This window comes from Microtus oregoni, unplaced genomic scaffold (assembly GCF_018167655.1).
Source record: "Microtus oregoni isolate MIOR12 unplaced genomic scaffold, Mior012 000061F_ref0000440, whole genome shotgun sequence".
NCBI lineage: Eukaryota > Metazoa > Chordata > Mammalia > Rodentia > Cricetidae > Microtus > Microtus oregoni.
In genome coordinates, this window is record NW_024543871.1 from 9,519,047 (window position 1) to 9,534,547 (window position 15,501).

The 15,501-nt window shown below is 42.8% G+C and overlaps 1 protein-coding gene and 1 pseudogene across 1 annotated transcript in view; both read left to right on the forward strand.

Annotated features, from left to right (window-relative positions):
• The window catches only part of Gpm6b (glycoprotein M6B), a 156,765-nt gene that overhangs the window by 76,723 nt on the left and 64,541 nt on the right, over positions 1-15,501 (forward strand). The window lies entirely within an intron of this gene.
• LOC121439400 lies at positions 1,557-8,659 on the forward strand (annotated as a pseudogene).

Genomic DNA, 15,501 nt, shown 5'->3' on the forward strand with positions numbered 1-15,501 from the left:
GTTGCAGAAAGGCACTAGGGTACCATGCACAGAGGGAACTGTTTTGTATCTTGATTATTGTAATTATAACACTGCATATAATTACTAAGTTTCATTAAATTATACACTTAAAATAGGTGAAATTTAATGTATGTAAATTATACCCCAAAGCTAGAAGTTGCTACAAATTATAAAACTGCTGAACATTAGTCTTTCTTGTATTTTGGAAAAGGTGAATGAAAAACCTTAGAATGAATATTTTTTTAGAGACTGTTTGCATTTTCTAAAGAACTATTCATTTTATTTTGAAGTATCTGTGTGTGTGGTATGTGTGTGTGTCTGTGTGTGTGTGTGCCTGTGATGTGAGTACAGGTGCCTATGGAGACCAGAGGAGGGTGTTGCATCCCCTAGAGCTGGAGTTGCAAGCAGTCACGAGCTATCTGATGCGGCTGCTAGGGGTCCTCTACAAGAGTAGCATGCACTCTTAACAGCTGAGCTAGCTCTCCAGCCCTGTTAGAATTGTTTCTAAGGGGAATTAATACAGATGCTATTGAGACATCTCCATACACCAGTATACTATCAAAGGTGCAAAGCAGGAAGCCAGAGGGACGTAGAATAATCTGTATCCTTTCAGAAACTATAGGGAAGTTGCATCAAAACCATCATGAAATCCCATGAGAATTTCAGGTGTGTTGTTACTGGAGTCCTAGAAGACAAGACTGACTGGGCGTAGGGATAGAGGTAGACACATTAGGTCCAAAAAGGAAAGGCAGAAAAAGGATTGTAATCCTAAGTAGCTATGAACTTCAGAGAAGAAAGCAGACAGAATGATCGTGGCCACTACAAAAGATACTCATATGGGAAGGTGGACACTCCACGAAACCATCCTTACCTCATGCTAAAGTAGGAAATAGATGGTTTTGTGTGGTGTCCATGAGTACTGAAGCATCAGGGTACTATTTCTGTAGCACAGATGTGATGAGCATCTCATACAAACACGTTTTTCGAACCACTAGTAAATGGTGCTCCCTCTCCTCTTGACTTCTTTTGAATTGTCAGCGTCCCACGAGACCAATCGAGTTCTTTATGCCTTCTGGTGTACTTCTGGCTTCCGACTCATCGAAGATAAGCTCAGTCGCCAAATGAATAAAGTCACTAACGAATTATTTTTTTTTTGGTATTTAAAAAAAGTAGCCTATAAATCAGAAGGTTTCCTTATGGCATCTTCACATTAACACACACACACACACACACACACACACACACACACACACAAACAAACAGCTGTCTTCCTAAAGGGTATAAGAGATAGTTTATTCTGGAGCCATTTTGGTAACCATGGCCTGGGAACACAAATTGAGGTTACTACGACTTTTATTTTCCAACATGGAAGCAGTTTCGTGAAGTTTTTATAGTTTTAAAGAACAAAAAGAGTCATAGATTGAAAAAGCAAGCTAAGAGGTGCTACTGCCGCTTCTAGTAGTTTCCAGGCACTGCGGGGCAGCTGGGACCGAGCAGTCCTGAGGCTGTGGCAGCGGCTGCTTGGGAACTGGTATTGGTGAGGGATAAGTTAGCTGATGGCCAAATGGGGTGAGGGAGATCCACGCTGGCTCTTGAAGGAGTGGACAGATCCCACCAACTTCAACCACTGGCACTGGACAGAAAGGGATGCTTCAGATCGGTCCACAGAAAAGCTGAAAACTCAGTTCCTGGCAGTTCTAGTAGATGAGGAGGGCAAGCGTGAGGCAAACTTACTTTCTTTTATGAGTAGACCATCAAGCTCAACTGGACAGGTACCTCGAAGTCAGGAGTGCAATACAAAGGACCTGTGGAAGTCCCCAGTTTGTCTCCTGAAAACAGTGTGGATGAAGTGGAGATTAGTGTGCGCCTTGCCAAAGATGAGCCTGACACAAATCTCATGGCCTTAATGAAGGAAGAAGGGCTGAAACGTCTAAAAGAAGCAGTGGGGTTTCCATCAGCACCGTCAAAGCAGAGTTCACTCAGGGCAGATTTTGCCCACAGTGAATGCAGAGTCGGTAGGCCAGCACTAAAGACTGAGGTATGCCAGGCTAAGTCTGCTCCTTCAAAAAGCCAGGCCAAACCTGTTGGTGTCAAAATCCTCACTTGTGGCAGAGGCGGAGCGGCGCGGCCCGGCGGCCAGACGCGCAGAGGCGGAGCGGCGCGGCGGCCAGACGCGGCGGAGCAACACCACATACAGGAAGAGGCTTTCGGGGACCAGCGCAGCGGCAGACCCAAGCGGCGGGGACAGGCGTGCAATAAGGAGAGCAGTTCGCCCTACTACAATTGAATCAAAGAGGTAGGCTTTTGGTTGGCCAGGTCACTGGCACAAGGGGAGCCTGGTCCTGTCCTGAAGATCCTTCGGAGGGGTGAGAGGGTTCTTGGCCTGCAGCAGGAACCACGAAAGAGAGTGAGGGCATTTTGTAAGCGGAGCCCTTGGCCAGCAGGGAAACCTGATCCGGTTTTTAAAGGACCCATTGGATAGGATCAATAGGAGGAAATGGGCAGGCGCCAAGGCAAGAATTCACCCAATAATCCGAAAAACAACATGAAAACATCAGAACCCAATGATCTTACAACAGAAGTATTTGAACAACCTAACACAGAAGAAGTGGAAAAAATCGACTTTATGAAGATAATAGAGTCCCTTAAACAACATGTAAAAAATGCCCTTATAGAAATGGATGAGAAGTATAACAAAAAGTTTGAAGAAATGAGTAAATATGTACATGATACCCTGGGAAACCAAGAAAAAACCATCAAGCAGGTAATGGAAACAGTTCAAGAATTGAAAACTGAAATGAAGGCAAAGAAGAAAATACAAACTGAGGACCAGCTGGATATGGAAAATCTAGGCCAACGAGCAGAGTCTACAGAAACAAGCATAATCAATAGAATACAAGAGCTAGAAGAAAGACTCTCAGATGCTGAGGACACCATAGAGAAAATAAACGAACAGATCAAAGAAAACAGCAAAGCCAACAAATTCTCAACACAAAACATTCAGGAACTATGGGACACAATAAAAAAACCAAACCTAAGAATAATAGGAATAGAAGAAGGAGAAGAGTCACAGCTCAAAGGCCCAGAAAATATTTTCAACAAAATTATGGAAGAAAACTTTCCCAACTTAAAGAAAGATATTCATTTAAATATTCAAGAAGCATACAGAACACCAAACAGACTGGATCAAAGAAAAACATCTCCTCGCCATATAATAATCAAAACACAAAATATACAGGTTAAAGAAAGAATATTAAGAGCTGCAAAAGAAAAGGGGCAAGTAACTTATAAAGGTAAACCGATCAGACTTACACCTGACTTCTCGATGGAAACTATGAAAGCCAGAAGGTCCTGGATAGAGGTTCTGCAGAAGCTAAGAGACCATGGATGCAAACCCAAACTACTATACCCAGCCAAGCTATCGTTCATTATCAATGGAGAAAACAAGACATTCCAGGATAAGAACAAATTTAAACAATACGTAGCCACAAATCCAGCCCTACAGAAAGTAATAGAAGGAAAATCGCAACCCAAGGAATCCAACACTGCCAACACTGCCTATAATAACCCAGGCATCTAATGACCCTTCACGAGCACATCTCAAAGAAGGGAGACACACAATCTCTACTACCAAAAGCAATAAGAATAACCGGAGTAAACAACCACTGGTCATTAATATCACTTAATATTAATGGGCTCAATTCACCTATAAAAAGGCACAGGCTAAAAGATTGGATACGAAAACAGGATCCAACATTCTGCTGTTTGCAAGAAACACATCTCAACCACAAAGACAGGCACCTACTCAGAGTAAAGGGTTGGGAAAAGGTGTTTCAAGCAAATGGTCCTAAGAAAAAAGCAGGTGTGGCCATACTAATTTCTAACAAAACTGACTTCAAACTAAAATCAATCAGAAGAGACCGAGACGGTCACTTTATACTCATAACAGGAACAATTCATCAGGAGGACGTCTCAATCCTGAATATATACGCCCCCAATATAAAAGCACCTACTTATGTAAAAGAAATATTACTAGAACTCAAGGCAGACATCAAACCACACACACTAGTAGAAGGAGACTTCTCTCTCTCCAAGGGACAGGTCAATCAGACAGAAACCTAATAGAGAATTAAGAGAATTATTGGAGGTAATGAAGCAAATGGACTTAACAGACATCTATAGAACATTCCACCCAAATAGGAAAGAATATACCTTCTTCTCTGCAGCTCATGGAACCTTCTCAAAAATTGACCACATACTTGGTAACAAAGGAAACCTCCACAGATACAAAAAAATATCAGTGTCCACCTGTGTCTTATCAGATCATCACGGATTAAAGTTAGAAGGCAACAACCACGCTGCCCCCAAAACCCGACAAACTCATGGAAACTGAACAGTCAACTACTGAACCACACCTGGGTCAAGGAAGAAATCAAGAAAGAAATTAAAGTCTTCCTTGAATTTAATGAAAATAAAGGGACAACATACTCAAACCTATGGGACACAATGAAAGCAGTGCTAAGAGGAAAGTTCATAGCACTAAGTGCCCACTTAAAGAAAACGGAGAATGCATACATTGGGGACTTAAAAACACTCCTGAAAGCTCTAGAAAAAAAAGAAGCAGACGCGCCCAGGAGAAGTAGAAGACTGGAAATAATAAAACTGAGGGCTGAAATCAACAAAATAGAAACACAGAAAACAGTCCAAAGAATCAATGAAACAAAAAGCTGGTTCTTGGAGAAAATCAACAAGATCGACAAACCCCTATCCAAACTAATTAAACGACAGAGAGAGAACACGCAAATAAATAAGATCAGAAATGAAAAGGGGGACATAACCACAGACACAGAGGAAATTCAGAGAATCATTAGATCTTACTACAAAAGCCTGTATGCCACAAAACTGGAAAATACAAAAGAAATGGACATTTTTTTTAAATAAGTATCATATACCAAAGCTAAACCAAGACCAGGTGAATGATCTAAATAGACCGGTTTCTCGCGAAGAATTAGAAATGGTTATCAAAAATCTCCCTTCGAAAAAAAGCCCAGGACCAGATGGTTTCAATGCAGAATTCTACCAGAACTTCCAAGAAGAACTAATACCTATACTCCTTAAGGTATTTCACAATATAGAATCAGAAGAGTCATTGCCAAATTCCTTTTATGAAGCTACAGTTACCCTGATACCAAAACCACAAAAAGACCCAACCAAGAAAGAGAATTACAGACCGATCTCACTCATGAACATCGACGCAAAAATTTTCAATAAAATACTGGCAAACCGAATCCAAGAACACATAAGAAAAATTATCCATTATGATCAAGTAGGCTTCATCCCAGAGATGCAGGGCTGGTTCAACATACGCAAATCTATCAATGTAATCCACCATATAAATAAACTGAAAGAAAAAAACCATATGATCATTTCACTAGATGCTGAAAAAGCATTCGACAAAATTCAACACCACTTTATGATAAAGGTCTTGGAGAGAATAGGGATACAAGGGTCCTACCTAAATATAATAAAAGCTATTTACAGCAAGCCAACAGCTAACATTAAATTAAACGGAGAAAAACTCAAAGCCATCCCACTAAAATCAGGAACACGACAAGGATGTCCACTCTCTCCATACCTCTTCAATATAGTGCTTGAAATTCTAGCAATAGCAATAAGACAACATAAGGAGATCAAGGGGATTCGTATTGGAAAGGAAGAAGTTAAGCTTTCATTATTTGCAGATGATATGATAGTGTACATAAGCGACCCCAAAAATTCTACCAAAGAACTCCTACAGCTGATAAACAGCTTTAGTAATGTGGCAGGATACAAGATCAACTCCAAAAAATCAGTTGCGTTCCTATACACTAAGGATAAGGAAGCAGAGAGGGAAATCAGAGAAGCATCACCTTTCACGATAGCCACAAATAGCATAAAATACCTTGGGGTAACCCTGACCAAGGAAGTGAAAGATCTACTTGACAAGAACTATAAGTCTTTGAAGAAAGAAATTGAAGAAGACACCAGAAAATGGAAAGACCTCCCTTGCTCTTAGATTGGGAGGATCAACATAGTAAAAATGGCAATTCTACCAAAAGCAATCTATAGATTCAATGCAATCCCCATCAAAATCCCATCAAAATTCTTCACAGATCTGGAGAAGACAATAATTAACTTTATATGGAAAAACAAAAAACCCAGGATAGCCAAAACAATCTTATACAATAAAGGATTGTCTGGAGGCATTACCATTCCTGACTTCAAACTCTATTACAGAGCTACAGTATTGAAAACAGCTTGGTATTGGCATAAAAACAGAGAAGTCGACCAATGGAATCGAATAGAAGACCCTGACATTAACCCACAAACCTATGAACACCTGATCTTCGATAAAGGAGCCAAAAGTATACAATGGAAAAAAGAGAGCATCTTCAACAAATGGTGCTGGCAAAACTGGATGTCAATCTGTAGAAGAATGAAAATAGATCCATATCTATCACCATGCACAAAACTCAAATCCAAATGGATTAAAGACCTCAATATCAGTCCGAACACACTGAACCTGATAGAAGAGAAAGTGGGAAGTACTCTACAGCAAATGGGCACAGGAGACCACTTTCTATGTATAACCCCAGCAGCACAGACACTAAGGGCCTCATTGAATAAATGGGACTTCCTGAGGCTGAGAAGCTTCTGTAAAGCAAAGGACACTGTCACTAAGACAAAAAGACAACCCACTGACTGGGAGAAGATCTTCACCAACCCTGCAACTGACAAAGGTTTGATCTCCAAAATATATAAAGAACTCAAGAAACTAGACCGTAAAAGGCTAATCAACCCAATTATAAAATGGGGCACTGAGCTGAACAGAGAATTCTCAACAGAAGAAGTTCAAATGGCCAAAAGATACTTAAGGTCATGCTCAACTTCCTTAGCGATCAGGGAAATGCAAATCAAGACAACTTTAAGATACCACCTTACACCTGTCAGAATGGCTAAAATAAAAAACACCAATGATAGCCTTTGCTGGAGAGGTTGTGGAGAAAGGGGTACAATCACCCATTGCTGGTGGGAATGCAAACTTGTGCAACCACTCTGGAAAGCAGTGTTTCGGTTTCTCAGGAAATTCGGGATCAACCTACCCCTGGATCCAGCAATACCACTCTTGGGAATATACCCAAGAGAGGCCCTATCATACAACAAAAGTATATGCTCAACTATGTTCATGGCAGCATTGTTTGTAATAGCCAGAACCTGGAAACAACCTAGATGCCCTTCAACGGAAGAATGGATGAAGAAAGTATGGAATATATACATATTAGAGTATTACTCAGCAGTAAAAAACAAGGACTTCTTGAATTTTGCATACAAATGGATGGAAATAGAAAACACTATCCTGAGTGAGGTAAGCCAGACCCAAAAAGAGGAACATGGGATGTACTCACTCATATTTGGTTTCTAGCCATAAATAAAGGACATTGAGCTTATAATTCATGTTCCTAGAGAAGCTAAATAAGGCGAATCCAAAGACAAACACATAGGCATCCTCAGGAATATTAACCTTCATCAGGCGATGAAAGGAGACAGAGACAGAGACCCACACGGGAGCACCGGACAGAAATCTCAAGGTCCAAATCAGGAGCAGAAGGAGACGGAGCACGAGCAAGGAACTCAGGACCACAAGGGGTGCACCCACACACTAAGACAATGGGGATGTTCTATTGGGATCTCACCAAGGCCAGCTGGCCTAGGTCTGAAAAAGCATGGGATAAATCCGGACTAGCTGAACATAGCGGACAATGAGGAATACTGAGAATTCAAGAACAATTGCAGTGGGTTTTTGATCCTACTGCACGTACTGGCTTTGTGGGAGCCTAGGCAGTTTGAATGCTCACCGTACGAGACCTGGATAGAGGTGGGCAGTCCTTGGGCTTCCCACAGGTCAGGAAACCCTGATTGCTCTTCGAGCAGATGAGGGAGGGGGACTTGATCGGGGGGAGGGGGAGGGAAATGGGAAGCGGTTGTGGGGACGAGGCAGAAATCCTTAATAAATAAATAAATTTAAAAAAAAAAACTACTAAAAAAAAAAAAAAAAAAAAAAAAAAAACAAAATCCTCACTTGTACATAACTTTTTTTTTTTTGGTTCCTGTCCTGGAACTAGCTCTTGTAGACCGGCTGGCCTCGAACTCACAGAGATCCGCCTGCCTCTGCCTCCCGAGTGCTGGGATTAAAGGCGTGTGCCACCACTGCCCGGCTCAAAACCCTCACTTGTAAGATCTCCCTTAGAGAGACCTTCCAGATGTCACTGGACACGCTCTAAAGAATGTTTATCACCTAGGAGCCGGTGCAGGCCTTTCCCTAGGCTCCTGCAGCCTTAGGAGGTGTTCCACATGGTTGACGACAATGTCACGGGAGAGTTTACTGATCTGGTCCCTAAGAAACACATCGTTATGGAGTAGCAGTTTTAAGTCATGGCTAGAGGGGCACTTTGCTACCATCTCCTTGACCTTTGTTGGCAAGAACCGAGAGACAGAGCTGTGCATGGAAGGCCAGAGCAGCATCCCTGCTCCTGAGGAAGAGCAGATGGGGCAAGGCTGGCAGCGGTATTACTTTGAGGGCATCAAACAGACTTTCGGCGGTGACACTCACTTGTTTTAGGGCCAGCAGCAGGGTTCCAGCCTGTTTGACACTTCGGTCCGGCCCGCTTGTAATGGGCTTGTGATCACAGCATTGCACCATTCCTGGTGCTAACTTGGGGCTGGGCCCCCCTTCCACATACACCTTGGGTTTGTGCATGTTTTCTGCTGGGTGAGATCTGAGGGTGATTCCTCTTTTATGTGTACATACGCTAAATAAACGGAATTTTAAAAGAAGAAAGAAAGTCATAGATCATTAAAATACGGTGGTGGGTACATCAGCGAGGTGGGCATAGCCATGATGGGGGAAGGTTTTCTATGGGCCCAAGATACTGTCCGATGGCATGCTTGTTGGTGGAAGCTAGTATTTTGCTAAGACAATAGATGTCAAAAGGTTTCTATTAGTCACAGATATTAATTCTAACCCAGAGGTGAGCAAAGAATGGCTGTTCTGGAGGATAAGAACTAGCTGAAGGTAAGGTAATTAATACGTCTCTGGACGTTTCCCATCCCAGCCTCTCCACAGTACTAAAATTCTAATCAATCACTTTCTGCAGTTGCTTTCTTTAAAAAAAAATAATTTTTTATTGATTCTTTGGGAATTTCACATCATGCACCTAATTCTGCTCACCTACTGGTTCCTTCCATATCCTCCCCCTCACCCCTGCAGTGCCCCCACAAAAGAAAATTTTAAAAATCAAACCAAAACATAGTAAGCAAGCAAACACACAAACAAAAACAAGAATAAAACAGAACAACTACAAAAAAAAATACTGCTCACTCCTCCATTGTTCCCACCAATCCAACACCTCTTCGTGCATCCTGGTGGCACTGGGAGCCATGTGTCACATAGCACACCCTTTTGTCCAACCAGCTCGACTACCAAATGTTCCATGCAATGAGTCACTGGGCTGGTTCAAGAACACTGGTTTCTGGTACACCACCATCATTGGATCCTCACTGGAACTCCTCTGGGATAGCCTGTGGCCACCCCAAGTCGTGGAGATCCTTCAGGGGTTGTTCCACAGGACCAGTCCCTTCATGAGCTCCAGCAGGTCCTAGATGAGGGAGGGGTTAGGGTGGACCTGGCTGCAAACACAGTTTATTTTCAAGAGGTTTCCTTCACAATACATACATAGTTTTGGTTGACTGTTTTGTTTGTTTGAGTTCTTTGAGGCAGGATTTTGTGTAGCTCAGGCTAACCTCAAAGTGGCTATGTAGCTGAAGATGACCTAGAACTTCTGATTCTGCTGCCTCTACCACCCAGTGTTGGGGTTATAGACATGTACCACAATGCTTGGTTTATACGGTCCTGAGAATTGAACTTAGGGTCCCCTGCATGGTTAGGCAAGCATTCTACCAACTAAGCTATGTTTCCAGCCCCAATTCCTGACCTATTTCTTATGGTGTGCCCATACTGTACACCGACAGCACATGCAAGCACACATATACACACAAAAGGAAAAACACCTTCCTGGTCTGTGTGCTGTGTGCTTCGTTAAGGTGCAGACTCCAGAGGAACCTGGTATTGCGAGTCTCTGGTGTCCTTGCACCCCCCTACTGTCCAGTGGGTGCTCAAAAAAGGCTTAGTGAAAGAATGCATTTAGGTTGTTTCCATTGGAGATGACATGCAGCTGTCAGACCCATCTTATAAAATAAACCCAAGGGTTTCCTTAAGAGCTAGGAAGAGGCACTATATGGGGTGATGGTGTCATCACCAAGATACAAAGGAAGTAAGAGCTAGTTTATTCTAGAGCCAGATATGAATAAGCACGGCTGAGGAACATAGATGCAGGTTTCCCAAAAGCCCATGTTCCAATGTGGTAACATATCATGAAATATTTATAGTAACCAAACAAGAAAATCATAAATTAAGACTTTTGGCTTGGCATGATGGCTCAAGCCTTTAATCCCAGCCCTCAGGATGTAGAAGGCAGGTGGATCTCTGAGTTTGAGGCCAGCCTGGTCTACAGAGTGAGTTCCAGGATAGCCAAAGTTACGTAGTATGATCCTTTCTCAAAAACAAATAAACAAGAGAGATTTTAGCAAATAATTATTGCTTCTTTCTGGATTGTTTTGCCTCACTTCTGCAAGGCAGAATAATGAACAACTCCCATAGATGCCCTGGCCAATACTCCCCAGAACCCGTGAATCTCCTACCTTACACAGCAAAAAGAGACTTTGCTAGAATGTGATTAAACGTCTGACTGGGTGAACTGTCATTGCAGGGGTCCTGAGGAGGCAGGAGAGACTGAAGAAAACTGGTAAAGTGTGTCTTCCCAAGGCTTGAGTATTTTGCATTCATACCTTGGGCTCACCTGGGGGTACTGACTAGCTGGATCTGAAGGAAGAACTGTGGATGAGCAGGCAGCTTTACAACTTAATGGCCCTCCTGAGATGCAAAGTAGGTAGTAGGACGGGGATGCCCAGCCTGGCTGCCGCTACCCCTCCCCCAGACTTTGAATAGGAAGGCTGACTGATCCCTTCATTGTCTGGATTCTCTCTCCTTCATCACCTTTGGTCTACTTGACTAAAATATTAGAATCCATTGGGAGCTCCTTTTTAGAAGCATGTAGATAATTAGAAGATGTTTGCAGAGAAACCACAAAGACTTGGAGGAGAGCCCATCTGTGGGACAAGCAAAAGCTACAATTATCCCACCATAAGCAGAGATGGCTAAATGATGGTTTAATTGTGATATGTAAGAAACTGGACAGGCAGCAAGCAGGAAAATGGTAATTACCTATTAACAACGGGGGATCGCCACAAGGATCCCAGTGTTCAATGGGGTTCTTTGACTGACAGGAGACGCAATGGGCCCCGGTGTCCATCTTGTTGCATTCCTTCATTTGCTAGACTTTGAAACCAAAGCCAAGCATGACCCCCGAGGAGGTCATCAAATAATGACAGAGGATGCTCTAGAATTGGGGCTTAACCTTGTGCACTGAGAGAACCATCTCAGTTGGAGGCTGTGCTGTAATTATAAAGATTTGGGGGCTGCTCCTGGCTTTGGAGTGATTTAAAATAGAGACGGTCTCCTGAGAAGCTACCTGCTCTTGGCTTTGGTCACATGGGTTATACTGGTGGGGGAGGGGGTGCCACACTCATCGAGGAAATACTTAGAATTTGCGTACTTGATCGTGAGCCTGCTATTTAGTTATTTTGAATATTCTTACTAGCATTTTGGAAAATGAATGCATTGAACTCTTCTTCCTCCTAACAGTAAATGTAAAACAGTCCAAATGCCTTTTGAAGGAGACTGGCTAAATAAGCCATGGTTTAGTCCTGTCACGAATTTCTACACAGCTCTGAGAGTGAATAAGCTACCGGAACATGCAGCAAGACAGCAGAGTATCTCAAGAGAACATTTCATAGAATTCCACTTCTAAAAAAGCTTAAACTGAGCAGGCTTATTAGTGGCATTGTAAGTCCAGGTCAAGGGCTAGGAAAATGGCTCAGTGGGTGGACAAGCATAAGGATCGGAGTTCGAATCCCCAACACAAATGTAAACCACCCAGCATTGTTGTACTTGCCTGTAACCCTAGCATTTTCTATCCGTGCATGTAGTCTATTAAGCCTTGATGATTTCGGAGAACTAGGCATTCGAAATAGCTGCACCAATAGAGAATCCCTAGAAAAATACTTGCTCTAAAGAGAAAAATGCCTGTTCAGGAATTTGTGTATTTAAACCCCTACTTCCAAACCGAAGGCTATCTATTCTGTATCCTGCTTTCTCACTGAGCTGGTACAGTCTTTCATGAAAATCCCTGAAGCCAGTATTAGCCCTGTTCCCTCTTGGCCCTTTGTAGTGCTGAAGAATGAAAGAATGGGGTCATTTTCTCTCTCTCTCAAGCAGCAGCTAGCGATAAATAGTAATTTTGTTCGGAGACAGTTTTGTCATGCCGGGCACATTTCCCTGCGGCAGCCTGGAGTGAGCTGCGGTTCAGTTCAAATGGTGTGAAGTAGTTCAAGGCGAGCAGCTGGCCAATCAGAGTTGATCCCACGGAGCCATGGTTTGCCCAAAGCCACACTCACTTCCTGCCTTTGGTGATATACAGTCAAACTAACTGGCTGGCTGATCTGAAAAGACTTCACCTTGCTAGACAGTGCAGGGAAGATTTGGCATGGCAGAGCTATCTCTAAAGGGGAGTGTGTGTGTGTGTGTGTGTGTGGTGTGTGCATGTATGGGCACTTGTGTCTGTCTGTCTCCTTTACATAAGAGAATTTAGGTGATGAGCTATTCTCTAAAGGACAAGGACATTCTCCCCCTCATCACCAACTCCCTTGTCAAGCTACTTTAGGTTGCCTAATTGTGGTGTGGGTATGGTTGATGCTGAGTGCTGGCTTTCCTTCCTAGATTCTGGAACCTTGCCATGGGTAGGCAGAGGATGCCTGTGGGCCCAACCTGCCTCTTAAATGGGCTTCTCTGGGTAGAACTTTTATATAGGAGACACGTTTTCATTGCTGGGGCAAAGCATGCCAGGTATCACCTTTCCTGGGAGGGAGAGAGCAGAAGAAAGTCTGCATATGGGTCCTCCTCGTCTCTGCGCCATCTTTGCCCCTTAGGACCCATTGGTACGCCCTTATGCATTTGCTGTAATAAACACTGCCTGGAAGTTCAAGGTGCTGGGTCCTGTGAAGCCTTCTATGAAAGCATTGTGCATAGGGTAGTCTTGGGGACAAACATAAGAAACAGTGTTTCAGCTTTTCTTTCTCCTAGCACCAATGTGGTCAGAAGGTACCCAGGTGTGCCGCTGAGGAATCTAGAACAAAGTGGGGAATGGTGAGTCCCTTGGGATCACAGTCATAAATTCGCTGACTCGTTGATCCAGGAACCCCACTTTTCGATGTGTTCTGTACCCATTCCCATACCATGTGATGCCTATAAAATGTGAAATTGTAATCTCCATCCCCAAACTGTAGTAACAAAACACCAGAATTCTGTTTGTCCTGTGGGAGGTTAGGAGAATTTGGAAAGGTGCAGGCAGCTGTGGGAGAGTGGGGACAGGCGAAAAACATAAAAAGCAGGGTCCCCAGCAAGGCAAAGTGGTGCACACCCAGAATCCCTGGACGGAGGAGACAGATGCAGGATGCTTGCTGTCTGTTTGAGGCTACATAGCAAGACTTTTGTCTCAAAAACAAAAACCCAACCAAGCAAAATCAAAATAAGATATTCAGTAATAAATCTAGTATCTGATTGTTATCTACGCAATAACTTTTTTTTTTCTTTTTGAGACAGGGTCTGCTATCCTCCTGCCTCAACCTCCCAAATACTGGGAATACAGGTGTACCCCATCACATGAAGCTTCCGCTGTATTCTTTATTAGTATCATTTTGTCAGTTGTGCCAATTAGAACAATTTTAAAGACTAAATAACAATGGTTAAATGTAAGTGACATGTACCATCATCAAACTAGCATTCTCGGAGATAAGAAGTGCACATTTGCTTGACATGATGGAGCATACCTTTAATCCCAGCATTTGGGAGGCATAGGCAGGTGGATTTTTGTGAGTTCAAGGCCAGTCTGAGCTATATAGTAAGTCGCAAGATAACCAGAGCTACTTAATAGACGCTGTCTCTAAAGGGGGGGAGGGGTGTACATTCTTCCAACTGTTACCTATGCTTGTACCACAGCACATGATTCAGCCACCTGTTTTAATAACTAAACTTTTGTTGAAGCATGACCATGGCCACTCTTTCCATCTGCTTTTGTGCTAGAATTAATGGTAGAAATGAGAAGTGGTAACAAAGATCATATGGACAGCAAAATTTCAAATATTTCCTATCTGGTTTGGCATTTTTTTTATTATTTTGTTTTCATAAGAAATCGCCTATGTGCTCCATTATTAACTAAAGTATCATTATTGGATGTGTGCTTGTATTTTGTTGTTGTTGTTGTTGTTTTTCAAGATAGGGTTTCTCTGTGTAGTCCTGTCTGTCCTAGAACTCACTCTGTAGACCAGGCTTGCCTCCGACTCAGAGATCTATCTGCCTCTGCTTCTGCCTCCCAAGTGATGGGATTAAAGGCATGTGCCACTACTGTTCAGTGTTTTGTTATATTTTTAAACATTTTTTATTTTCATTTTAAGAACATTGTATTACACTTTTTATTGTTTCTATATATGTGTAGCGATTAGTGTGCCACTGCATGCACATAACGCTCAGAAGACAGCTTGAGAGAGCGGCTTCTTTTTTGCCATCTTGTGAGTCCTGGGGATTGAACTCAGATCATCAGGCTTGAGAGCAGCTTGCCTTTACCCACTGAGTCATCTCCCAGGCCTATTATTTTTTAGTCGTGTGTGTGTGTTCATGGGGTTGAAGACCAACCCTTCTGTCACTAGTTCCGTCAGCTAAACTTCACATCCTGCAGGCTCTACAACCTCCCAAAAGCGCACTACCAGCTGAGGACCAAGTGTTCAAAGCCATGGGCCCTCAGAGGGAGGGCATTTTACATTCAACCCAGAACAATCATGGTGTTGATGACTTTACCACTTCTATGCAAGGGGAATTGCTAGCTTTATTGTCTTAATATTACGATGACTGTTAGGAGAATCCAGAATAATCGATTGCACTTAGCTTTAAGCTGATTATACTCAATTGTTCAATCATGCATTTGTTTATATTTACAGTGCACTCATGCATACATCAGCCTCAAGGAAGTGACTCTGTGCCCAAAAGAACTGAGATTGTACAGCAATACATGATTATGTCCAAATGAATGGGGCAGGAGATTGGCGGTGCTACAGGCGTTCCCAGAATACTGGAGTTGTAAAGAAAGGACTGGGGGACATCCAGACAGCTCTATCCCTGACAATCTTTCTAATCAGCCCTTTTTTTTCTCTAATTCTGTTAGAACACGTTCC